The sequence below is a fragment of the Pithys albifrons genome, chromosome 1 (assembly GCF_047495875.1).
Source record: "Pithys albifrons albifrons isolate INPA30051 chromosome 1, PitAlb_v1, whole genome shotgun sequence".
NCBI lineage: Eukaryota > Metazoa > Chordata > Aves > Passeriformes > Thamnophilidae > Pithys > Pithys albifrons.
The window spans coordinates 101,205,454-101,231,870 of NC_092458.1; the positions used below are offsets into that span (position 1 = coordinate 101,205,454).

A 26,417-nucleotide genomic window follows, 5' to 3' on the forward strand; every position below is an offset into this window, starting at 1 on the left:
GCTGATGAGAATACAGTTGCGCTGGGCAGGGCACGTCTCCAGGATGGATGATCACTACCTCCCTAAGATTGTGCTCTATGGTGAACTCGCCACTGGCTGCCACAAGAGAGGAGCCCTGAAGAAGAGATAAAAGGACTTCCTGAAACAATACCTCAGCCTTGACCCTATTGATTGGCACCAGTCGTCCACTCTGGCCTCCAATTGGGATTCATGGAGACACACCATTCACGACGCTGCTGCTTCCTTTAAGAATGCACGAAGAGTCAGTCGTGAGGAGAAAAGACAACACAGGAAGAACCGTTCCTTGCCAGTATCGCCTATGGGGACTTTCCGCTGTGCCTTCTGTGACTGGACTTGCCTATCCCGTATCGGCCTTTTTAGCAATCAGCATGCTTGCAGCAAGCGTGGGTAGTGCCCTTCCCAAATCTTCCTTCACGAAGCCTAGTGTCGCAGGTTTGGCCTAGCTGTTTTCCCACCCCCAGGTGAGAGGGGAAGGGAGAAAAGGGGATTGATTAGCCAGAAAATAGGGAAGACACCAACCCAACCTAAAGAAACTGAATGAATCAAAACAAACACAATTAAAAAATTCAAGGAAGGGGAACAAGAATGAAACAATCTCACCCAGGACAGGAGAACCACCAACAACTGGAGGGACCAGACCCCAACCACCTCCCACCAGCTCCTCGGCTAAGAGAGAAGAGATCAAAAACCACTCCCCCCTCTCCTGCTTCGTGGAAGACACGTGTGGAATACTTGTAACTTCCTTAGATACAATGGTTACTGAGGAAGCCATGGGTCAAACCATTACACCTAGCCATGATGATTTTGATGAGTGGTGGTGTTGGTGTTTTGGTTTTTCTGAAGGATTGTAGTGATGGATTTTTTATACTGATTTTGGATTCTGACTCTTCTGAGGAGAAACCTCATCCTAAATTCTAGATTTAGATCTCACATTTAATTCTCAAGGTGCTGAAGACAGGTGTATTCCGCTTTGGTTCAGACCTGGCTTTGCCTGTTACTTTCAGGGCATGCAAAATGTTTTCGCTTGTAGGTATTTGATAACTCCTTCCAGAGCTGATTTATGTAGATAACTTTTCTCTTACCTTCCCTGGTTTTCCTGGCTGCCTCTGTTCTGTTGCTGTTTTAATTCAGAGTGTAAGCTCCTCAATGCAGGGACAGTTTGCTTTCTGGATGTTGGAGTTCCTAATAAAGAGAATCGTGCTTAAATTCAGCCTTTTGGCACTCCTGTAATTCAGTGAAAAATAGGAATAAGGTTCTACTCTTTCTTGCAATTGAAATTAGTTGGCCCTTTGAAAAGGCTGGAGAAACTGTTAAAGTGGATGCTGCCTGACTCTTCTCAGTCAAAATCAGCTGCTTTGATCTTAAACAGATGAGATATGTGGTCTTTCGAATCTCTGCTATGAACTGAAACCTGTTCAATAACTGCTGCCATACACTGCTACTCCTGTGAGCTCTGGGAACATGGGGATTACTCACACCTTCTGGAGAAGAGCAAAGGCCGAAAAAGACAGTGGGTCCATCTCCTAAGATGTATCCAAGTACAGATCCCTATGACAGTCCAAGGCCAGCTTATTTGCTGATGCAAAGTGTCTGTGAAGATCAATACACTTTTGCCCATTTAAATATTGTGAATTCATCCTGCATTTTTCCAAAAGGTGATGATCTACCAAAGCAGGCTGTTCTCACATGGAATTTTTACTCGTATGTCTTTAAGCCTCTGTGCCTTAAGACTTGAAGCATGTGAAGTTTATTTTATGTAAAGGAATGCTTGTGGTGTGTAATGAAAGCATTTGGCTTCTGACTCCTGGCTTTCATTCCACCAGTCCAATCATGAAGTTCTAAAATGTTATTTATAGCTCTTAGACGTTCTTTAAGGATGAATACATTGACTGAAAAAACAGTCTTGGTCCTTGTGGGCAGTTTATAGCAATTTTAAAGTTAGGAGAAATCTGTGATCTCATACTACAGGCTAAAATCCTGTCCATTCATTCCTGCACGGTAATGGAATTTGGTTAAAACATTGACATAATCCTGAGGAAGCTGAGATTCACTGCATGCAGGTACCACTGAGCAGAGAAAGGCTCAGTTATGTGTCACAAAGAATTACATAACTTTTCTTTCACTCATTCTCTAATACTAGACACAAACAGAGGATCAAAAAGAATTTTTTTCAGAACACTCCATTTATTTCTTCATTTAATCAAAAGGTTAATTTAATCAAGGTTAGAATGCACCATTTTACAGAAAGCAAAAAGTCAGGGTTTCTTTTGAAGAGGACTTTTCCATATTTTAAATCATAAATTGTAAGGTCAGAATTTTTTTTTTATATCACAGTTCATTGCCTCACCACTCTCACAGGGAATAATTTCTTTAGTATCTCTAATCGAAACCTACTCTCAGTTTGAATGCATTCTTCCTAGTCCTATTGATACCTAAGGTTTTTAGTGAATATTTTGTAGATTTTTAGAATTATGTAGGTTACATGGATTTTCCTGGGTTGCTCACATATTAGGTGGTATTAGAAGTTGCTAAAACATTTTCTCATACATTCTTGAGCTCTCTCAAGGACAAGCAGTTTTGAAGAAGCCATCTGCAAGACAGCTTGGAGACAAAACACAAGAAGAAGGCCTAGAGGTCCTTGAGCTTCTCCAAGGGACAGTTCTGAAGACCTCTATGGGTGGGGCACCAGGGGAAATGAGACCCATGGTTGGTCATAGATAACTTTCTCTCTTTCTCTTCAGGGCTGCTCTCAATCATTTCTCTGCTGAACCTGTAGATGTGCCTGGGATTGCCCTTACGCAGTGCAGGACTTCCCATCTGGCCTTGTTGAACTTCATAACTGTCCTGGGTTGAGCTGGCAAAATGTCAACTGTCCAGGACAGAGTGGAAAGGGTTCGTCCTCCCCCCCAACCAGCTAAGGGGAAAAGAAGAGGGAGAGGAAAGAAAAACCCTCAAAACCAGGTTTATGCTGAAACTAACTACATGTATTTATACAGAAGAGAGAAAAATAAGAGAAAACTACAATACAACACACACTTATACAAGTTATGTATAACAAGAAATAACCTCCCACTCCCCATACAAAGCCCATTACTCTAGATTCATAAGCACTCTAAAAGACACCCTGCAAGAAAGAGAAAGTATAACAACAAAATATTTCTACTTCCTTGAACTCAAACAAAATGCAAGCAGCAGCTGCTGGAGCAGGGCCTAGCATAGTAGAGGAGCTGCCAGACGTCCTCTTCTTTACATAGTGCCACCTTTCCAGCCTGTCCAGGTCCCTCTGGATGGCTCATTGATTCCCTTCAGTGTGTCGACTGCATCACACATCTTGGTGTCATCAGTGAACTTGGTGAGGGAGCACTTGATCCCACCATCCCTGTCAACGACAAAGATGTTGAACAACCCCAAACTTCATCCAGTTTAATTTAGGGCCACTATTCAATTTCATGTGTTGAGTTTTTAGCATAATAAGACCTTGTTCTATTTAGAGTCTCTAAGTATGATTCTAAGGCAAATAATAATTAATTATTATTTGATAATATAATTTAGTAATATAATGCATATGTGTTTAGATACTGAAGCATTCTTTCCTCAATAAAAATGGTGCATTTATGTGCTCCTAGAAGTCTCATTATACAATTTATATTGCTTATTTGATGATGAAATAAAACCAGAATTAAAAAACAATAAAATAATATTAACAACTCTGCAGTGGATAGAAGTGTGACGATGTGAATATCTGCTCTGGATGAGATCTTAAGTCATTGGAGGAAGAAGGCATGAACACACAAATAAGCATGTTTAATTTTTATGTCATACTTCCAATGTCATGGTTAAAGCCTCATCTTACACTCTCATCCTGTAAAACATAGAACATAAACAATACTCTTTGGAATCAATAAGAAATTATGCTGATGAACATTTCCCATGAATGACATATCTCAGTATATATATTCCTGGTTTCAGCTGAGAACTGCCTTTGAAATTACATAAGGTTCCTAATTCTCTGAGGCTTTGATTTTTTGAACTTTCTAGTCTTTAACTTATCTACTGGCATATAAACAACATGATTACACAGATTGTTATGAATGGAGTTTTACCTATGTCTTGATGCTGTTTTTGCAACTCTCATGATATGGAAGTAAGTGTTGATATTTTGATGCCCTGGTTAACTTTTAAATGAAGATTTGACCTTTTGCTGACAATGGTGCTTACTGTAAATCTTGTTTAAAACTTCTTATTTGTAATGATGTCTTAAAAGTCTGTAAAAAGACTCCAAGCCAATTTTTTTGTAGGAGATAAGGTAGTTGCTTTAATGAGCACTTTGGCTCATCCTGGAATATATAGACGTACGTGTGCAAGCTTTGATTTTCATAGCTTTTATAATATAATCCATCCAATCACCACTTTACATATTTCCAGTTCAACCTCTGGCCCCTCCCCATCCCACCCCTCTCAGGAATGGGGCTGAGGGTGATGAGACCCCTCTTCTTCAGCATACAAAGGGCTTTTGGTTGTTTTCCAGTGTTCTGGCTCACTCTGCTCTGTGTTTATGTTTTCTCCTGATACCCTCCAATCTTGTACCTTGAAAAAGAGACTAAACAGCTAGAGAATCTTAGCTGCCTGTTTTGGGGCAGGAGTAGAGATAGAAAGACATTAAACTTAGGCTGCTGAAATATTAACCCACTAAAATCTACTTTGCTACATGTACTTGTGTTCCTAAAATCTACAAAATGTGAAAATTAAAAAAAAAAAATCAAAAATCATTCCTGCATCAGTAATGAGCAAATACTGGAAAGTATTCAGAGTTTTTTAGAAAGAATAGTGTTCATTTTCAAATGATGCCAATTGAATGGATTCTCAAAGGATACATTTTACCAGTGATCATGCACTAGATTGTATTTTGTTTTAATTATCAAACATTTGTTATTGGAATACAAATAAATCTATGAATTGATGTCCTATTCTTAAAAATACTATAGAATATTTCTCTTCAGTTATCCTCTGAATTACTTCCATTAAAGCTATCTATTTTGTTTATCTTTGAATACTGCCATCAATGTAAAGCAAATAAAATAATCTTTTATTACAATTCTCTTTTCCTTTCATTTAAATTGCCTGAGGACATTTTAGTTATATTTTGCATTCATGTATACAGGCTGAAGAAAAGGTACAAATTTCTGTTTATATTACACAGGCATACATAAACTGTGTGTCATGTAGCCATTATGTTCTCAAAGTCAGGCATCAGAATTCACTTTGGTACTTCAAAATTCTTTTATAACCTCTCCAGGCTGTGTAGCAGGTTTAGTGTTACCAAATAGACTATATGAGGTACCTGTGCTCACTGGTAGCCTGTGATAAAGTTACATTTTCATCATTTGATAGATGGATTCTAGATCAGATTATCAGTCTGGAGAAAGTGTCATCAGCTACTTTCTCAAAGAGACTCTCCTGTTCATGTGTTCTCATGAAACTTCAATTTTGTTTGTTTGTTAATTATGAAGAAATCTTCTGAACAACATGGGCAATGCTGAGAGGCAGTTGAAATCACACTCAGGAAGATCATGTGGCATTGACAGGCTTACAAGTCAATGAGGGAGGTCACTAAACTCTAAATAAATAAAGTTTCCAAGTTCCTGTGCTTTCCTATGGCTGTGAAACTCCCATGTTGTGCAAAAAAACCCACACTTTTTTCCTTACAGTTGGAGAAGTTCCTTTGCACACATGTGTAGAGCATGAGGAGAGGTATACTGATCAGGGCTGAAGTTTTTTGGCATGTCCAGTAAGACACTGTAAATAATGGCCTGGCTACAGTAGGTGTGTGATCAATGTAGCTAATAAATGAATTCCTGAGTAGATTATGTCTCCAGATAGAGAGAAAAGAGAAGTGTCTTTGTCAAGACAATGCTCCAGGAACACCCAAAAGACATGCTTAACTGAGTACAATTTAGTCAGACATTTGCTTTGCTTTCTTAGTTGAAGACACAAAGTGATGAAACACTTGTACAAAGGAAACTGTCAGTTTCTTTGGCTATCTATTAGAACCCTACCCAATCTGCATCTTCCCTGGAAGTACTCAAGGTGAAGCTGGATAAAGCTCTGAGCAAACTGGTCTAGTGAAAGGTGTTCCTGTCCAGGGCAGGATAATTGGAACTAGATGGCCTTTTAAGGTCCCCTCCAACTCAGGCTGTTCTATGATTCTGTCGCCTGTACCCAGAGGAACCCAACATCAATTCCTAGTCACTGAGACCCAGATGCCTGCCCTGGCTAAAGTCTGGCTCCATATGGAGACAAAATGTAGACAAAACAAGAGTCCTTGGGCAGACAAAGGGGACAGGGACAGACTAAGTAAACAGTAACTTCAGTAGGGCAGCACCTGAGTCATGAGTGATGGTATGAATTAGCTGATAAAAACAGGCATGTATTCTCTCACTTAGAATAAACTTAGCAAGATAACAATCAATTATTCAGAAAACAGCTAATCAGAGTTTAGTTGACAAAAATGGAGTGGTATTGTGTCCCTCATGGCAGTCCACTGGGGCCCACACAGGGAAAGCCTGTCACAAACAGCCCTGGAAAACTATAACACCCCACAGCTCCTGGAGTCCCTGACCCAGCTTGGATGGGCAGGGATGGGAGAACATGTTCCCTCACCCTGGTCTGGAACCCCAGCGTGGCCAGTAGGGGTTTGGCCACAGGGACCAGAGTAGAGAAAACCAAAGATATATGTTTGCCCCTTGTCGTGGCCCTGCCATCTGCACCTGCAAGAGCTGATCTGCCACATGGTTCAGTAGTAACTATATAATTTCTCTCTCCCTCTTTCTCCTTTTCTCTTCTTGCTCCCTCTACTTCTCTTTCCCTGGTCCTTCCTTAATGCTTTGGGTGGTTTGGAGCTGGAGGGATTGGATTTTGACTTAAGTGTTGTGGATTAGCATGAGCTAGGTCAGTATTCTGATGGAACATTTTGTCTAGCTTGTGCAGTGTCCCTTTGGACTTTTGCCAAGTTCTCTTATTTTCTCCCCTAAATTAATAAAAGTACTCTTGGGAACAAATCTGTGGCTTATTCTCTTAATGTTATCTCAAGGCATTAAAGAACTGTCTCTCTATATATTTTAAGATAAAACCCCTGGCTGAGCTCAAGAACAAACAGCTCCGGGGCCAGTGTGTTACAGGTGCTCAGAAACTGACTCATGAGAAATCATGTGAGAATATCACTAGAAATGATGCATGACTCAGTGATGCTTTTCTCAACTGATAACTGTAAATAAGAATATTCTAGAAAACTCAGTGATCCATATAAGCTATTATATTGCCTCTAGTAGTGTTGCATACCTAAATATTTACAGAAAGAAGATATGAAGTCATAATTATAATGACTACTCATATGGAACTCAATTCTGCCACAGTGAATAGCAGTGCACCTCTGTGAGTAGTCTGTCTTGTTCTAAATATGTGGTGCTGTGCTATGCAAGAGCAGTAGTTTTGCAGAGGAGGGAAAGGAAATACCTTTGTGACCTCATATGATCCATTTATACTCTGAGTCATTAAAATGACTGCTTCTTATAAAAATTATATTTGGTAGTAGAGGAATATGTGGGCAAATTCTCCCTCTGACAATCAGTGTACTTTGGATCAGACTCAAGACATACATCTTATTCAAACTTAACTTTTCATGATTCCTACTGAATGATTTGCCCCCAAAAGAAAACACCTGATTCTCCATAAAATGGAGTCAATGGCTAAATTCCCATCAAGTACTGGAGGTCCAGTGTGCTCCTCAGGTTAACTGTAATTACACTGTAACGTGCTATGCAGAAATAAGGTTCTGCACTAGCAGTTTTCAACCTGTGGCCCACCAGTGAACAGGGAATAAGAGTCTATTGTCAGTACATTAAGTTTATTACACAATGTCCTTTCCATCAATGTACATATTTAGGGATATCTACAAATCAAAATAAGATTTAACAACACTCCACTGTGTTCAAATATGCAGCAGCTAAATGAGTTGCCTTCTGTTTGCCAGTTTTAACTATAGAGTAACATTGTTGACTATGTTATTTTTCTGTAAGTGTTAAGGGACTTGCTGAATGAAAATGAAAAGTACTGCAAGGGAAGAATGAAGAACAGATGAATATCATAAAGTTGCAGTTCACTTCATGCACATGTGTCTAGGTTTTCTTTCCATGGAAGTGAAATTACAGTAGAGGCATGATTCATAACAGGATCTTGTTCTGGTGTAGTAGTAAAGATGTGGCAGGACTGAAGTCCCTGATCAAGGAAGTAGGAATTGTTCCCAGGTCCCACAATTTAGATTTATAATAAAACATATCTTGCTGTAACAGTTAAGACAGTCAACTCCACCAGTTTATCCAGTTAAATCCACTTTTGCTCAAACACTTTGGTGGCTAATCCAATTCAGACAGTGTGTCATTCTGTTTCTCAATAATTTTATTTCAGTTAACCACATTTTGCTAGTTGGTATTTTTTTTTTGCAACCATAGTGATGCAATATATTTATTGGCTACAGATACCAGAAGTCTAAGCAGGTGCCTAGCTTTGTCAGATTTCAGTAAATCAGAACATCTCTTGTCCATGCTACTAATTGAAATTTAAACACTATAACCTTTTTTTGTTCTGGTATTAAATTATAAATCTCTACATTTGGAATTGACTAAGAAGATATAAAACTACTTATCTACAGTTCAATATTTCTTTCAGTATTTTGCTAATAACTTTGGTTTTTTAGAAGGTTGTTGTCAGTTAGCAACTGTAGTTCATATCTCCATTGAATTTGTGTTGTCTGCTGTAGGACAAGATCAGTGTAATCTACCATGATATTGTTATGAGAGTGACATCTGATACTTAATACACTGACAATTGATACTTAAAGTATAATTATTGGCCAATTTTTAAGCTGATATTGTCCTTCAGTGCTGTTGGAAATATCCTTATAACCAAAGAATTAGCAGGTTCAGAGAAGGATACATTCACCACAAACCCTATCTTTTGTTATAGCAGAGGTCAAAAAGGAGCAGCTATTTGGCTTTTATTTGGGGGGATTTAAACTTTTTTTTCATCATAATTTTATTACATATTTTTTTAACTTTTTAACTTTTTTTTTCAAATAATCATAGACTCATGAGATTCACTAAATTTTACATTTGTCTTAGTTATTTCCATGTTACAAAAAGTTGTATGAAATACGCTCCTAAAAACTCTGATAAGGAACCTTAATACCTTTAAAATGCGTTGTAGAGGAGAGAACATAAAGTAAAAAATGTCGTTTTTTTGAGCTCTCCAGGGTCCAGCACGAGAGTCAAAGACATCATCTTCACAAAAGTATCGTCAGTGCTCTGATTTATTGTTTACATTACACACACTATATCTCATACCTCCAAAAGCACGTGAATAATACAAGCACATTATTGGCTAATACTTAGTGTTTATGCTTTACAACACAATTCGATTGGTCTCTGCTTGCTGCTGCTCTTGCAAGTCTGTTCTCTTTTATCTCAAGGACACAGGCTTTGCTGCTTTTTGCATAGTCTGGGTTGTGCATCAAGCTTCTAAGTTCAATTTTCTTACTACAAGAACATTTTGCACCACTCCAGCACATATATTAATTCAATGACACAGAGAATATTCAAACCCACAAAATTATCTTTCTGGATCCTTTCTTATTTCTGTAATGTTCACTGGAGAAATTAATTTAAGAAAGCTAAAAAAAAATCACCACTTAATTGCAAAATTCACTATAAATTTTTTCCCACATACAGATTAATCTCTTGCCTGTTTTCTGATTCTAATTGGAGAATGAGCTGACTGTTTCAGATAGGTACCTTCTGGTGTTTTAGATTATTTTCTTCCTGAAACTCTAAATATGTTTTATTGATATTGAAAAAGTTTAAGCCTTTCTCAAGTATTTACAACACTCATGACTCGTCATATCACAACATGTTATATTTGTTGATATTTGTTAGATTCATCTTTATGCCAGTCTGCATGGTTTTTCAGGTAAATACGACTGTGATGGTGATCATGGCTTTTAAATCTGTGTTAGCATATGAAATGACATTTGTGCCTGTGCTAAAGCTTCGAATACCTCCATTCTAACCTCTTTCCATTTTGAAAACTGGCTATTTGTACTCAGTTGTTCATACAACTTAATCACCTTTTTGTCTATAACAGCATTCCACCCTGTGTCTACAAGTGCTTTAAACTGCCTCAAGAGGGAATGTCTATATAATCAGAATTATAGATATTTAGTAACTCTGATGCTTTCACCAGCCTTTCTCAATATCATTACTGATGACAGAAATTTGTCCAGAAATAGATACTGAACTCTCAGAAGGAAATCTGTATTAAATGTAAGAAACTGTGTGACCAGAGATCAAATTACTATCACATTTATCTTACAATCATTCTTTATTTCCCTTTGACACTTCTATTTCATTATATACAGCTCAAAATAGAGCCTATAACATCTCTTGTAATTCTGAACAAAACTGTACTGGAACAGACTCCCCAGGGAAGTGGTTATAGCACCCATCAAGCCTTCCTGAATTCAAGCATTTCGCAAGGTTTTCAGGTATGTTGTGTCCTTTCCATGATTCTTGGGCTATCCTCCACAGGCTCAGGAGATGGACTTGATGATCCTGATGGGTGCCTTCCTACTCACCATATTCTATGACTCTATGAAAACTACTAGAATATAGGCATCTATTATGAAAATAACCCATAGCCTGTAGAAAGAAGTGAGTGAATACACGGGGGTCTGATTATGCAAAAGATTATAGATAACAATTTTAAAAGAAAACTAGCAGTTAGTATTACAGACACACATCTGCTCTTGTTACTACATATTATTTAAGAATTTCATTCAACAAACTCGCCAGTTACACTCACTTAGCCCATGTACCTTTACTGGACAGGATGGTGAGACCTCAATTATAAATATTCTTGATGTTTAATATTCTCAGAGTATAGTTTTTACTGATCAAATAATGGTTTCACGATTGAACTGTTAATTCTTATGGAACATGGAATAATGGATTAATACAGGAATATTGTTTATCCCCTGAACCATATTTCAAAATGCTTCCTCATTAACAGAATGTTAATTTCTCTATAGTCATTATATTTATTAACAAATCAAGACAGGAGATGTTTCAATCATGCCATTTAGAAGTAAAAAAAATCTCCAAATGACAACATACTAAGAACATGTTTGAAAAGAGAGGCATATGTATTTGAACTTGATTACCTCAATATGAATGTTAACTGATTAAATATTTGATATGACTAAATATTCAGTTACAGAAATGACACAGTGGAAATCAAAATGGCAATAGTTTGTAGAACTGTCTGATATGTCAGTGACAAAATAAGATTGTATAACGAATGTGAAAGTGCAATGTTTCACAAGTTGGCAACATTTCTTAATTTCTACCTACTACATTACCATTAGCGTACATGGAACTGTTCTATCATAGCATCAAATCTTCATTTCAGAAAGCCCTGACCACCTTTTAAATGGGTGGGAAGAAAGTGAGCAGTAGTCTCCAGTTTCTGTCTAAACATTTTTGTAGTGGGTATCCACAGATGGCACTTTTGCTTCTGGTCCTTCATCTTAGTCACTTCAGCTCTGTTTTCAGCTGTTTTATTTATCTTTTCCAAAGAAGAAATTGAAATGGAGCTAGACTTGGAACCACAGCTGATTATGATTTCAGCTTGGTTTCAATTTTTGGCAGCTGAACCTGAAGACTTCTGGAACCCTTGAAGAAAATATGCAACAGAGGCTACTAAAACATTAGTCAATTGGGAAACATTTGCTTTTCTCAACCACACAGAATTGAACAATTGACAACACAGATACAACTACCAGTGATGTCAATGGTTGCCACTGCATCTGAGTTGATTATGAAACAATAACCCAAATTTATGATCTGAACTGTTGTTCCTCTTACTTTCCATAAATATATTAAAAATCTTGCTAGAGGATATTGTCTTTAAAAAAGGAATGATATGCGTCCATGAAATTGACTGAAGCATAGTAAAGGAACTACATTGGTTATTAAAATTTAATTGAAAAGATGCCAGTAAAACAACTGGAAAAAAGTAATTTTCTTTCTCCCCAGAAATGTTATTAAATACTTATAGCATAGCAGTCCACTTGGTAGACTCCTAAAGCATTATTTCCTTTCTGGTTCTCTCTATAGCTCCTTCCATTCCAAATATTTCATGCTTCTTTTATTTACTTCCCTTTTATACTATAAAACTTCACTGTCACTAGCTATATTTTGTTAGGATACAAAATAGCCCATTCAGCAATTGGTTTGCATTCACACCTTGCATTTCAAAAGAGGAAAAAAAGCTACAGTACAAAGTGCAACTGAGGACAGGCAATATGTCTTACTAGTGTTTCACTCTGTGGAAACTAACTGGCCCTATTAATGAAGTAAGCTGCACTTCATCCTAAGCAAAGATGGCAGAATTCATGTACTTTTAAAAGAGAGATAAATGAAAGCAATATATTTTACTTACGAACATAGCATTCTGAAGAAAGATGTTAAAGTAGATTTTTTTCTCTAGTTTTGAAAACTGTTCAGCCTGGAAAATACAGTAGACACACAATTTCCTATCACACAAAGTGCCACCCCTAAGGCAGGTTTCAGCATGCCTTATGCTTTCTCTTGTACTTATCTCGCTGAATCCTAAAAATGTCATTGTACATAAGGAAGTTTCAGCTTAGACATCAAAACTGAGGAGTTTAGAACATCCTTTATGTACTTTATATCTAAAACACATCTCTCCTTTATCCAAAGGAAATTCTTATACACATTTTTCATTTTCTAATGAGCAGTTACCAAGAAATTATTTATTACGTGGATATAAAGGACTAATAGTGATAGTTTTATAGAGAGCTTCCAACTTACTTTTGGCTGTTTCTTGAAACCACTGAGCTTTACAAGTGAAATACAAAGTGTAAAAATGGGTACAAGTTTTTGGGGGATATGGGACACTGATTGCTGTCACCTGTTATTGTGTAACTCTCAGAAACTCCAAAGAGTCACTGGAGACATTCTGAATTTAAGTCAAATAACAGACTCAGGTCCTCCTGGTAGACAGAACCAGAAATATGGACACCTCATATAACAATCCTGTTTCTGCTAGTGATTGAGGAAACGAACCAGTCATTTCATATTTTTCAGTTACAGTATAAAGACAAAAATAAGGCAAATGTATGTGTGTGTGGATATAGGTACAGATGCAAATTGATAGATTTTGGTTCTTGGGATTTTTTGGGGGGGTGGGGAGAGAATAAGCTCCTTAAAATCTTCTGTGATAGGCCTTATAGAATCATAGAATCATAGAATCCATTGGGTTGGAAAAGACCTCCAAGATCATCAAGTCCAAACCTTGGTCCAACTCCAGTCCCTTTACTAGATCATGGCACTCAGTGCTATGTCCAATCTCCGTTTAAAAATCTCCAGGGATGGGGAATCCACCACCTCTCTGGGCAGCCCATTCCAATGTCTGATTACTCTCTCTGGAAAGAATTCTTTTCTGATCTCCAACTTAAATTTCCCCTGGTAGAGCTTAAGCCTGTGCCCCCTTGTCCTATTGCTGAGTGCCTGGGAGAAGATACCAACCCCCACCTGGCTAGAACTTCTCTTCAGGTAGCTATAGACAATGATGAGGTCACCTGTAAGCCTCCCCTTCTCCAGACTAAACAATCCCAGCTCCCTCAGCCTCTCCCCATAGGACTTATGCTCCAATCCCTTCACCAGCCTTGTTGCTCTTCTCTGGACCTGCTCCAGCACATCCCTATCTTTCCTGAACTGAAGGGTCCAGAACTGAAAACAACACTCAAGGTGTGACCTCACCAACGCAGAATACAGGGGAACCATCACTTCCCTGGTCCTGCTAGCCACACTATTTTTGATACAGGCCAGGATCCCAGCAGGTCGACACTCCCTCCCAACTTGGTGTCATAAGCAAATTTGCTGATGATGGACTCAATTCCCTCATCTAAATCATCAGTAAAGATGTTAAACAGGACCGGACCCAACACTGACCTCTGGGGAACACCACTAGTGACCGGCCACCAGCTGAAATGGTTATCTATTTCTATGCCATTTCCAGACTCCCAAGGGCAATTTTCTAATAATGCACCCACACTGGGTGGAACTCACTCCATAAATTCAAACCTTCATTACCATGTCCTTCACAGTAAAGCTTCTGTTATTTTTGTTGGCCACAGTAAGAACCCACCTATATTTGTTGGGTTTTGGGGGTTTTTTGCAATAGAAACATCATGAACTGAAACTGGAAGAAAGGTCTAACTAGTAACCTAAAATTCCATTACTGGATGTATATATATAGATAAGACTAGTAGGACCAGACTATGGCAACGATGGTGATCCACGTTTTAAAATGTTAGATCCAATTTGTACTATTAAGAGTGGTAATGCAAATTAGATGAATTCCAGAAGACCTCTAACAGTCTAACTGAGAGCTATATGTGGTCCTTAAGATCCTTATCTTTTCACTTAAAGAGAGGGAATGTGAAAGGAGCAAAACAAGTGTCAGCAATAGAGCTAGCTATTGTGGACTTTATCAAGTAAGAAGTTATGGAATTTACTTTTTTGGGGTGAGGGCGTCGGGGAGTTTATTTGTTTTTTTCTTTGTTTTGTTTTGTTATTTATTGAACAATACACCACCTTCCATCAGGATAATATTTAGAGTAACTTCACACCAATGACACAGGTGTGATAACTCCCCTCCAGAGAGGCATTAGCAACTTCACACCCAGCCTGAGGGATCATGTCTGCTAATGGGCCACCAAGGAGTTTATAAATATCCCATGACTCACAGAGTCCATTGTGAAACTCCTAGCCCTGGGGAAGGTACTGAGCATTCCCATCTGAACCTAAGCATACATAACCTTGGGGCTTGGGACTTCTGGTTGTTGTATTCAGAGGAGGACCAGATCCTTGACAGGACTGCAACCATCATCTGCACCAACAGGTTTTCTCCTTTCCTTTTACTTTGGACTCAGGGGGACGGTAGCGGGTAAACAAGTCAAAAATATGTTTCTCCATTGTTTTCTGCCTCTCAATACATTCTGCTAACATTGCCATGTCAGCTTTAGTGGAAAAGCTTTCTCAAGGAAATACTTCCTGCGAGAAAATCCTGCTTTTGTGGTCAGTTTCCCACATCTGGACCTGACTACGTGCCAAAAAACATGTGTAGAGATTAAGAAAGCATTATAAAAACCTGAAGATGAATTCAGAAGTTGGAGGAACAAGAGACAAGGAGAAACTAGGAAGCCTTGCCTAGTCTTCTTCGGATCTCTCCTCTCAGCTCGTCTTACCTTTCTTCCAACACCACCAGCTGTCATCTGCCTCGAAGGAGAGACTGCTTGTCAGCCTGGAGAGAGGGCATCGGCCTAAGAGCGAGACTGCTTGTCAGCTTGAATAGTCTGTGACTGTCTGTGGAGGTATATCCTTTCTCTGAATTTTTCTCTTACAGGCTAAAATAAAGCACCCTCTTTTGCAGCTACTCCAGAAGCCAGCCAGTCCGGTCGTGAGGGGAAATAACTGCATTTTGCAGTTCAAAGACTCACCATCCTCTTGCAGCCAAGAGATAACATCGTGGCAGAAACAGAGAGAGCATCTGCATCTCCCCCCCCTTCCTCTCAGTTACATGGATAAGGCACTCAAGTAGTTTTTCATGGTGGTATCTTTTCTCTGCTTCTATAAATAATCTTAAGCATTTTTCCTAACTTTTCTTATTTTTCCTCTTTTCCTTTCGCATCTCTCTCGCAATCAATTAATAAAAATCAGTTTTTGTATTTACAGATAACTTGTTTGAGTTTTAATTTTGCTCAAGAGAATGATTCGAACTTGTAGTTCAATCTGCATAAAAAATTAAGCAGATCTGAACGTCACAGGGACCATGTGGCACTCAGCACAGGGGCTAACAAACATCATTCTGTTTTTTCTCCATGATGTTAGGTTATACTTCTGGTTATTGTGGGTTAAAACTAATTTCTCTTTGTATCATTGCATTTATTGTAGTATTTATATTAAATTGTATCTCTGACTTGTAATCTCTTTTTGAATTGAGTTCATTTCTCCTGCTGGTTTACCTTTAAACCAGCCCACCTACTATGCTCTGTTCTCTGTCAGTATGTAATTGTCCCTATTTTTTTCATCTTTGAGCAAAGAATGCTATGTAACGTCCATCTTTATGCTAGATTTCTACATTCTGAGCACCTTCCATCCATCTTACTATGAATTGAAGATATGTTTTGACATTGTTTAAAATTATAGCAATCAATTTTTTTGATCCTTGGCAGGACCAGATGTTCTTTCTTACAGAGAGGAGTAGCAATTCACATGGTTACTCTGTCTTGGGCTTGTAGCTTAGTTTTAGGGATACTTCATTCACCTCATCAGTTCACTTGCTCCTAATTAATATGTGAACTCAAATCCTCAACAAAGGATTTCTTTTATTAATATATCTCACATGTGCGATTTCTGGCCTGTAGGATTGCTGCCACAGTCATGGAGGTAAAGGATTATATCTGTTTTCTATGGACATTTAGTTTGTCTCTTCCATTTTAACAGTAGCTTTACCCTTACGGTGAGTCTGATACCATGGTGTAATAGATTCCTTCATCCACAATGCTGGTGCTTCTAGTCCTTTACATCTAGCTAATTTGGTATGTTCTATTTGAGAAAAACTTAAAGAACTCCAGCTTGCTTTATTTAAGCAAATTCTGTAATGTTGACGTGATAAAAATTATAACTTCAAAATGTATTCTCATAAGATTTTTCCATTGAGTTATGTGGTAGACAAATATAACAGCAGTAGAATTGTCAGACTTTCAGAAATGGCAAGTTTACTGATGACAAATTAATTTGTCCTCTTTATGCATAAGAAATACATTCCAGGTTTGGTTTGGTTTTTTTTCTTTCGTGTTTGCTTGGAGGAAAGAAAAAAAAAACATTTTGTATTCAAACATTTGGCCAGTCTTCAAGGCCAAGTTGGATGGGTCATTGAGCAATCTGGTCTAATGGGATGTGTCTCTGCTCATGGCAGGTGAACTGGAATGAAATGGTCTTTGAGGCACCTCCCAACCCAAACAATTCTATGATTCCATGATTCTGTGATTTTTACTTCCACATTGAGCTTCTTACTAGTCATAGGATTGAGATCGTTAAAATTGCAGATATAGAAACTCCTATTTATATCACCCATAATAAATCTGTCTCTATAAATTATTTATTACTCATTCTTATATATGGTTATTCTGGAAAAAAAAATAAAAAGAAAACCTGCAGGGGTATGTCATAAATTATAAATGATTGACTAAGGACCTACTCTGACTGAATGCCAAGAGGTTAAAAGGCAGTTATCACCAATGCATGGAAGGAGAAAATGTACTGTTTCTGTACGTGTGAGTCAGAGCAAAGCTGTTTTAAACATGATGGATTTTCTCAGTCTCCTTCAGTGTACTACCATCAGAATGTGGAGTCACTATGTCCAGTTATGGAATAGAAAACACCATCCATGACTAGTCAAGAAGCTAAGTTCTCAAGGATCATTGTAAGTAAAGTAAACACCAGTATTCATTTTCACAGTATTTTTTGTTTCTCATATTTTATATAATTATGTCAGCATCAACAGTGAAGCTCATATTTCAGTAAAACAACAGAAATGTTTTTAACCAATAGAGTCTGCACAACCAAACATTGCACATACATGCATTACATTTATGCATAAACTAATCCAACGTCCTTTATACTCACATAAAAATATCACTGTTTAGGAGGGAACTATTTTCCTGAAAAATGTGTTAGTAGCATCTGCCAGATGTTGTCATAGAATCTTGACAATGAGAAATAGTTTTCTGATTACAAAGACCAAAAGCAGCAAGAGAAAATGAAGTTATACCTTTTCTGTAATTTCCAGACTTATGAGGCAGCTGATCTACTTATGTGTGCAGTGGTCATTGGCTTTTCTGTGCTCATCATTCAAATTTGTGGCAGAAGAAGAAAGCATTTAGTGTTTATAAATATTATTATAATTTACAATAGCAGATGTGCACACAATGCTACTGGGTTTTAGTGGATTAAAAGTTTGAAGTCTAAGGTCTGTGTGCTGGTTTAAAGGCAAACTGGCAGGAGAAACAAACCACGAGAGAGATTATAAGTCAGAATTACAATTTAATAAAAATATTACAATAAATGCAATAGCACAAACACAAAATGGTTTTAACCCACAAAACCCAGAAGTGTAACCCAGCACTCTGGGGCACAAAACACAATGGTGTTTGTTAGCCCCTGTGCTGAAACCCACATGGTTCCCCCAAGTCCAAAGTAAAAAGAAGTGAAAAACCTGTTGATGCAAATGATGGTTGCAGTCTGGTCAAGAGAGGTGGTCGCAGTCTGGTCAAGAGTGGTGGTCTCCTGTCAAGGTTCTGGTCCTCCTCTGGATCTGCTAAGTTCCTCAAGTCCCAAACCCCCTAGATTATATTCCCTCAGGTTCCAGGTGGGACTACTACAGGCAGGGAATTACACAATGGGGGATCTCACTCTGTGAGTCATAGCGTATTTTGGAATCATTGATGACCCATTAGCAGACATGACACCTCAGGCTGGGTGTGGAGGTGCCAATGACTTCCTGGAAGGGAGCGATCACAGCTCTTATCTCACAGTCTTCTTTCACACCCAGCTTACAACCTGAGAGGTCGGATGTGCCCTGGGCAGCTGCTGCAAATGGTCCCTTGTTAACAGTTCCTGGGAGATGGCATAGAGGGTTTAGAATACACAGCTTTGGTCACACCCACACAGTGATGAACTGTCCTGGCTTGCTGAATTAGGACAGTCTGTCAAATAGTTCAATGTTTGCAGAAACATCTTTGTGAGCACAAAAGAAATAGTTTTCTTCTTATGAAAAGTTACAGTAAAAAAGCCATATAAAATTGATTATAAAAATAAAACACTGTTAAATTCCACAGCAATGTACTTGTTCAGTCCTGGAATTGGCAGTCAAACATGGAAGGGCAGACTTAGAAGTGTGTATTTTGTTTATGTTAATTCATACAAAATGAGCGGAAAAAATGCAATGCGTTATATTTGCTGTCATATAGCTTTCCTGTCAAATTCATCAATATTAAAGCTGATCTGAAATTTCAAACAAAATCACATTATCACCTCTGCTCCCCTTCCCACCCTAAAATCTTGTGGGTTGAGAAAAAAAATAGTATCCTGTCAAAATGTTCAAGAAATAGGCTGGAGGAAAAAGCTATTACATACAGGCATCCATTCAAAGTAGATCTTTTGACCAAACATGGGATACATCATGGCAGAAAGAGAAGTCACATAGTCTTCCTCAGGCATGTAATTTTCTCTGCAAGGGAAGATTTACGATTTTGTTGCCTACTTCTCTAACATGAAAATTCTTTTAAACTTACCAATTTTGTAGATGAAGCAAGATCACAGCCTAAATATTGTGCTCTTGTGCCAGATGGGAGCTGATCCTAGAAATGTGCACTTCTTCATGCTGCTTCAGTCAAAACAATATCAACACAAACGATGGTCATGGTGGTCAGGGCAATGGTCATGTGTTTTGTATAAACATATATACAAGAATTAAAAACATTAATTTCACAATGTAAAGCTCTATATAACAACAGGAGTTCCTCCTAATTCAGTTTCAGGGAGGCTACTGCCAAAATGGAGAATCATAAAATCATAGAACCATCGAATACCCTGAGTTGGAAGGGGCCCACAGGAACCATTGAAGTCCAACTTCTGGCCCTGCAGAACAGCCCCAAGAATCCCACCAAGTGTCTGAGAGTGCTGTCCAAAAACTTTCTGAGCTCTGTCAGGCTTCTTGCTGTGACCACTCCCCTGGCGAGCCTGTTCAAGTGCCCAACCACTCTTTGGGGCAAGAAACTTTTCCTAATAACCTCCAGCTTCATGCTGTTGCCTTGGTTCCTCTCACTTTTCATCACAGAGAAGAAATCAGTGCCTGACCCTCCTCTTAATCCTATAAAGAAGCTGTAGATTTCTCAGTCTTCTCCTCTGCCCCTTAGTCTCCTCTTCTCCAGGCTGAAGACCAAGTGCCCTCAGCCACCCTGCATACACCTTCCCCTCGAGGGTGTCTTCATAGTTATCCCTTGGATGTTTGCCAATAGCTTTATATTCTTCTGATATTTTGCTGCCGAAAAATGCCACAATATTCAAAGTGAGGTTGCACCAGTGCAGAGCAGTGAAGGACAATCACCTCTGTCAATCAGCTGATGCATTGCTTGATGCACCCCATGACATGGTTGTTCCTCCTGGCTGCCAGGACACTGCTGAATCCTATTCAACTTGCCACTGACCAGGACCTCCAGGTCCCGTTCCATGAATCAGTTCTCTAGCATCCTGTTCCCTAGTCTGTACATACATGCCAAGGTTACCCTGTTGCAGTTGCAGAACCTGTAATTTGTCTTTGCTTAACTTCATATGGTTGGTGATTGCCCAGGACTCTAATTTATCAAGGTCTCTCTGCAGAGTCTCTCTGTCTCAGAGGGAGTTACCAGCTCCTCCCAGTTTAGTAACCTCTCCACTTCTGTAATTGCATAGTTCACTCCTCTTGAAGTTGTTGCTCCAGATAACTTGCCTATTTAAGTAATTTATGACCCCTGCACTCCTTTGCTAAAAGTTGATTGTCCCCACTGTAGAGGTTGGAATCAAAACCACAAAATAGATCATTTGCATCACAAATGAGGATGGGTCCTGCTGAACTATCTAACTGTGAACTGCAGAGGTCAAAATACAGAAATTTGGTCTCTTCTTTCACTTCTTACATGAAGGGTATTGCCACTGGTCATATAAATGATAAAATATCATGGGAGGCTGTACCTTCACTTGATTAGGCTGGGTTAGAGCTGGTGTCCAAGTGAGAGACCAAACCAAACTGGGAGAACATCAGTTACTGCCCAGCAGGACACATGGGTAGGACAGCATCTTCTGCCAGGATAGACAGGGCTGTAGTGACACAGCTCAATGCAGCCCTGACTAGGTCTTTGCATGTCTGTTGGCTCTTGAGGTGGCAATTCTACCTTATAATAACGACAGCTCTTTCTTGGTAGGGCATGGGTCAGACCACCATTTTCAAGTCTGTCTCATCTGCAAAAAAACCCCCAAAAAACCGAAACATCAGAAAGCCTTTTTTAAGGTTTAAACATTTTAAAAAGCCAACATAAAAATATTTTTTATCTCAATAACTGGGTCCTAACCAGGGAAACTGAGGTGGGAAGTTATACTCAAGTTTGAAAGATGAGTTGTACGATTGTTACTGGTAGTTGCAATGAAGTTTCTCAAAACTCTTCTGATGTACATGGCTGACTAATAAGCTTTATATAGAGTGGTGAATTGGGCTACCCCTTAACTGTGTGTGTAATGAGGCTCATCTCCATGAAACTGTGACAGAAGTTAGAATGAGACCAAGTGAATCTAGTTCATATTTCTCTCTTTTTCCATAGATATTTAAAAAAATTAAGCCTTAACTTTAATCTCTAATCTACCCCTTAGATAAACGGGCAGAGTTTTTTAGAGATAGTTTTTTAGAGGTGTAGAAAGCTGAAACTGGCCACATTTTAGCAGAAGGAAAAGCTAACATAGCAGAAGAAAAAGTACAGCATATCTTTCAAAACAGTATAAAACCTGCAGTTTGAGACTTAGTCTGTTTTTTAATGACTAACAAAACCCAGAAGCCACTAACTGCAGCTGAATATAGTATGGCAGATTGAGACAATTTTGAAGTCACAAACAGGTGGTTTTTTTCTTAGATATTAAAAAATCACTTATTTTAATTAAAAAAATAAATATTTTGGAATATGTTGGTCCAAAAATTTCAGATTGTATTTTAGCAACAGTCATAGGTAAAAGAAGGTGTAGAACAGACATTTTTTACTCCTGAGTAATATCACCAGATTAACTTCTGTGAGGCTACATGATCTGTAACACGGTCTTTAAGATAGCTCTGTTAAAGCTGATCTTGTCTGATTAATCCTTTAAAAAGAAAAACATAAAGAACAAATTCTTGAAATCTCAGTCTAATGGCTTTGCCTTTACTCTACTTGTAATTTATGTTCCTATTGTAAGCTTAATTTGGGTCTCCTGGAATCTTGGCTACTCAGGACATGCATTGAATCCACTGACTTTAAAATTCTGTGATGATTATTCATATTATTATTCCTACTAAAAATATCATTGGAATTCTTATTATCTGCAGCCTGTTAAAGGCATTCTTATATATAGCTCCAGTACTTATCAAAAGGAGAAAAACATTTGTCTAGTTTAAAGAGGTATGGTATACTTGAATAGCAAATATTCAGGACTTCAGTGTTCTTGTGTGTTAGCTGGACAGAGAAAATAGAAACACTTGGAAGCAAAGCATCCTGATTTTAGGGGATAGCTTAAACTGATGTATTGGCCACTTTCCTCTTTCCAGTGCAGTGACATCAAGGAAATAGCTCTTGGAGAGTCTGTGTTCTCTAAAGACTTTGTGGACTGGAACAGGATTACGCACTTAAATGATAACTAATGTGAATCAGTGATGAAAACATTTTACATAACCTTAAACCAAACAGAATTGCAAAAGGATAGGAAAAAATGATGCAGAGGAGAAAAGGGTGGAGAAAAGAAAATCATGTAAACAAAAATGAAAACTCAATACTGGGTCAGACTAACAGTCTACTTATTTCAGTGTCATATCTTCTATCCTGACTAGTACTCAATTTTTAATAAATGATTCATATAAATGAGGCATATTGAGATTATTTAATGTAAGGATTTGTTTTCTCAACTTTAAACAGCTAATAATATTAGACCTTTATTAATGAGAGGTTGTTGTTTGGATCAAAATACGCAGTAGTTACTGATGGATTCACCCACTACCAGTCTAAACCTTTGAATCTTTTTATAGTGCTTGCCACAGCATCTTGTAAAGGCCAAGAATTTCTCAAAATAATTTTATGTTTATGTCAAAAATGATTCATTTAAAGCGTTGCTAAAGAGTCCATAGTAGAAACTCCTCAACAATTCATGTCTGCCATCAACTATGTAAGCTTCTGCTGTCTGTCTGCTTCAAAAGTTTTAAAAAAATTTGAGACATAAATCCAGCATTACTGCTAGAGGGATTTTATTTTACTTAATGTACATAGACCCCTGTTATTTGTAATATGCTAATAAAATTACATTTCAGTATAATAAGGGTTAGTTTGCCTGGGGATGTCAAGATTTTCAGTTTAAGCCTGCTCATTACTTTTACTTCCTTTAATTATTTTGGAAAAGTGCAAGTTCTGCATTTGTGTTTCCCAGGGTGCTGGACTAAAGCTTTCTGTCTCACACTTTTCCACTGGTATTTCATCTGTAACCTTCTGGAAAAGCTTTTGTTATGAAATTTCAAAATGCATATTCATCATCTAAATAAGGTGTAATTTATTCAGTTATTTGAAAATGTTATTGGTCTTGACATCAAACATAAAAATTCTGAATTATTCTATTTCAGGATAAAGACTTGCAACCTTCAAAATAGTGCCAAGGAATGCTATGACATATATCAGATGCGTGACTTAGCACTTGAATTTGAAAGTATTTGCTATAAAGAATTGAGAGCACTTAAGTAAATAAGGAGAATTTTGCAATAGTCTTATGAAAATTTATTGAACCCTTTATTCCATTAAATTGCTTTGAATAGCTACTTACCAAGTACCAGGTTGACTTCTGCTCCCATAGACTCTCCTGCATTCTATGTATGGGATCCAGGACTGCCTGTTGTTGGACATAGAGGAAGAATAGAGCTAGGTTCAAAGAGTAAAAACTATTTTAAAAGACATTAAAAAGAATGACTCAGCCTTGAGACATAAAAAGTGTTGACTTAAGAGCATTAGTAGTGACTCATTTAAGCTACTGTTTCACACTTGCTGGCAGGTGTATAAAAGACATTTAATGTAACAGATAGTACCTGATATTTAACTCTTCTGGATTTAAAACGCCTTTGAAAACTTACCACTAGTGTTTTGTAGGTAAAGTTCCTGTTTTTATTCATCTCCTTCCACTTCCACTGGGAGATGAGAAGAGGGATGTTAACAGGACTGTCTTCATCCTCAGATGATTCTGATAAAAGATTAAAATAAAAAGTTGGATTCAAACACTGTTTTCATGCACTAAAAGCTTTATCTCAGTTCCTTGAACACATGAACTATCTCTGTTGGCAGAATATAGGATAAGGGGCAAGACAGTCACACACATGATAGTCTCACCTGTGTGATGATGTTACCTAAGTGTATGGATATATGTAAAGACAATCACCTTACCTTTACTTGGCTTAAGACAGAAACAGCACAAAGCAAAGTACCGCTATGTTTACAAACACTTCAATGGAAGTTAAGGCTTCGTGGAGCTACTCCTCTTTACAGCAGGCTGCACAGTCCAATGCAATAATTTCACTCTTAGTTCAGAATAAAACTTAGAAATACCAGCACCTTCTACTTTTAGATCAACACAAAAACTGAATAGTGCAGTGTACGAGGTACGGGTGCCAAGGCCCTGGCAGGAGCTGCTAGGGTGGTCTCCGTGAGGATCAGCCAGGGCTGTTGGTCACAGCCGGTTCCACCAGCTACAACAGACCCACTGCCAGGCATGGCTGAGCCCCATGGCCATGATGGTGCTGCCTCAGGGACAGCTGTGATAAGGGAGGGGGCAATGGTGAGGGGTGAGGAAAGCAGTGTGAGAGACAGTCCTGAGGGCCCCAAAGGGAGAGGGGGAAGAAAGGGGCAGATCAGGGGCAGAGAGGAGGAGGAGGTGCTTCAGATAGATACTGTAGATGTTATAGCTCAGATTTACCTGCAGTACATGGAAGACTGTGGTGGAGCTGGTGAACAACCCCTGAAGGAAGTGCAGGCATGCAGTAAGTGGAGTTTGGTATTTTAATCTATCTTGGTTTCTCACTGTCTGAATCAATTTGGCAATAAAGTTAATTTTTCCCAATTTATTTTGCCTATGATGGTAACTGTAATCTCTCTGTCCTAATCTTGACCTAAGAGCTTTTTCATTTTATCTCCCCATTATGGGTGATGAAAGTGAAAGGGAGAGGGGCTGGCAGCCAGAGAAGGTCAACCCACAACAACTCTTACCAGCTTGTCATGTAATAGTGGTTAGAGGGAGGCACAGAGTATGGCAGGATTAGTCTCTTCGAACCAGAAATACAGAATAATAAAACAGGTTGTCCTCATTCCAGCCAAGACATGGTTAATTTTTGCAGTATCTAGCAGGGAACATGGTCAGAACCTGGAGATTATTCTATACTACCTCACGACGTTTTCTGGGAATTGGGGAGCGGGTCTGTGTTGAAAATTTTCACATAGGTACTCCAGATACCAGGCAGCAGAAGGATTTAGGAAAATGTATTTCCAAATGCCAGGAACACTAACTTTATGGCACTAAGCACCAGACATGGAAAAATGTAACGCTTTTTTCTCTTGGGGCCCTTTTAATGGCTTACTTAGCCCTTATGGCAGAGCTTCCAAGGTTGTCTGTAAGAACTTTATCTTTTCAGGGAGTTAACCTTCCTGTAAGGCAAGAGGGAGGAAAACCCACCAAACTATAGATGGTGGTATAAATTTTTTTTCCCAGGTGGCAAATCTTCCTTGAGCAACATAAATTCTCTCCTCCTTTAAAAATTATTAAAAAAAAATTATTCTACACTTACAGAATCCCTTCCAGGATGGGGCAGTATGACAGAACTCAGGTATGGTCAAGCTCTACAGGGTGTAGTGGTCAGCACTGACATGGGAATCACTTGCTTCTCTTGAACACTTTTCCTATTAATACTGTTGCTGTTACTGTTTGTTTTCTTATCTCATTGCTGTTTCCAGTAAATTGTTCTTATCTCAACCCATGAGCTTTACCTTTTGTTCCTCCAATTCTCTTCTCCAGCTTGCTGCAAGAGGAAGGGGAAAGGAAGTGGCACTTGATTTGGAGTAGTTTCAGTGGGAACACTAAATTGGGGAATACCATTCCTAAACCACAACACAGGGCTTTCTTCATCATGTTATTTTTTTTAAGTTTGGCTTTTTAGATATGCTAAATGCATGTTAGATGAAAAAAGACAGGCCAGTTTTAGGGTTTTTTATTGTTTCTACATTTCAGGGCTTTTTGATCAGAGAACTAATTTTTATTTCTTTCTATTTGTCAGCTGAAATACAGAGCCTGTTTGGGCAACTGAAAGTGATTACTGTCAGTAGTGATGCCACTGCAAACTGCATAGGAAAGAAAAGTGTCAGAAAGTCTCAACAAACTCCTGATGCAAAGGAGATACTG

At 38.4% G+C, this 26,417-nt stretch overlaps 1 long non-coding RNA gene across 1 annotated transcript; it reads right to left on the reverse strand.

Moving 5' to 3' along the window:
* Positions 1-2,448: 2,448 nt before the first annotated feature.
* Positions 2,449-23,879, reverse strand: LOC139680270 (uncharacterized). The gene is made up of 3 exons (XR_011699328.1): positions 23,802-23,879; positions 19,514-19,602; positions 2,449-3,400 (listed from the first exon to the last, which is right to left on the reverse strand). It is a non-coding gene; the product is annotated as an uncharacterized lncRNA (long non-coding RNA).
* Positions 23,880-26,417: the final 2,538 nt, after the last annotated feature.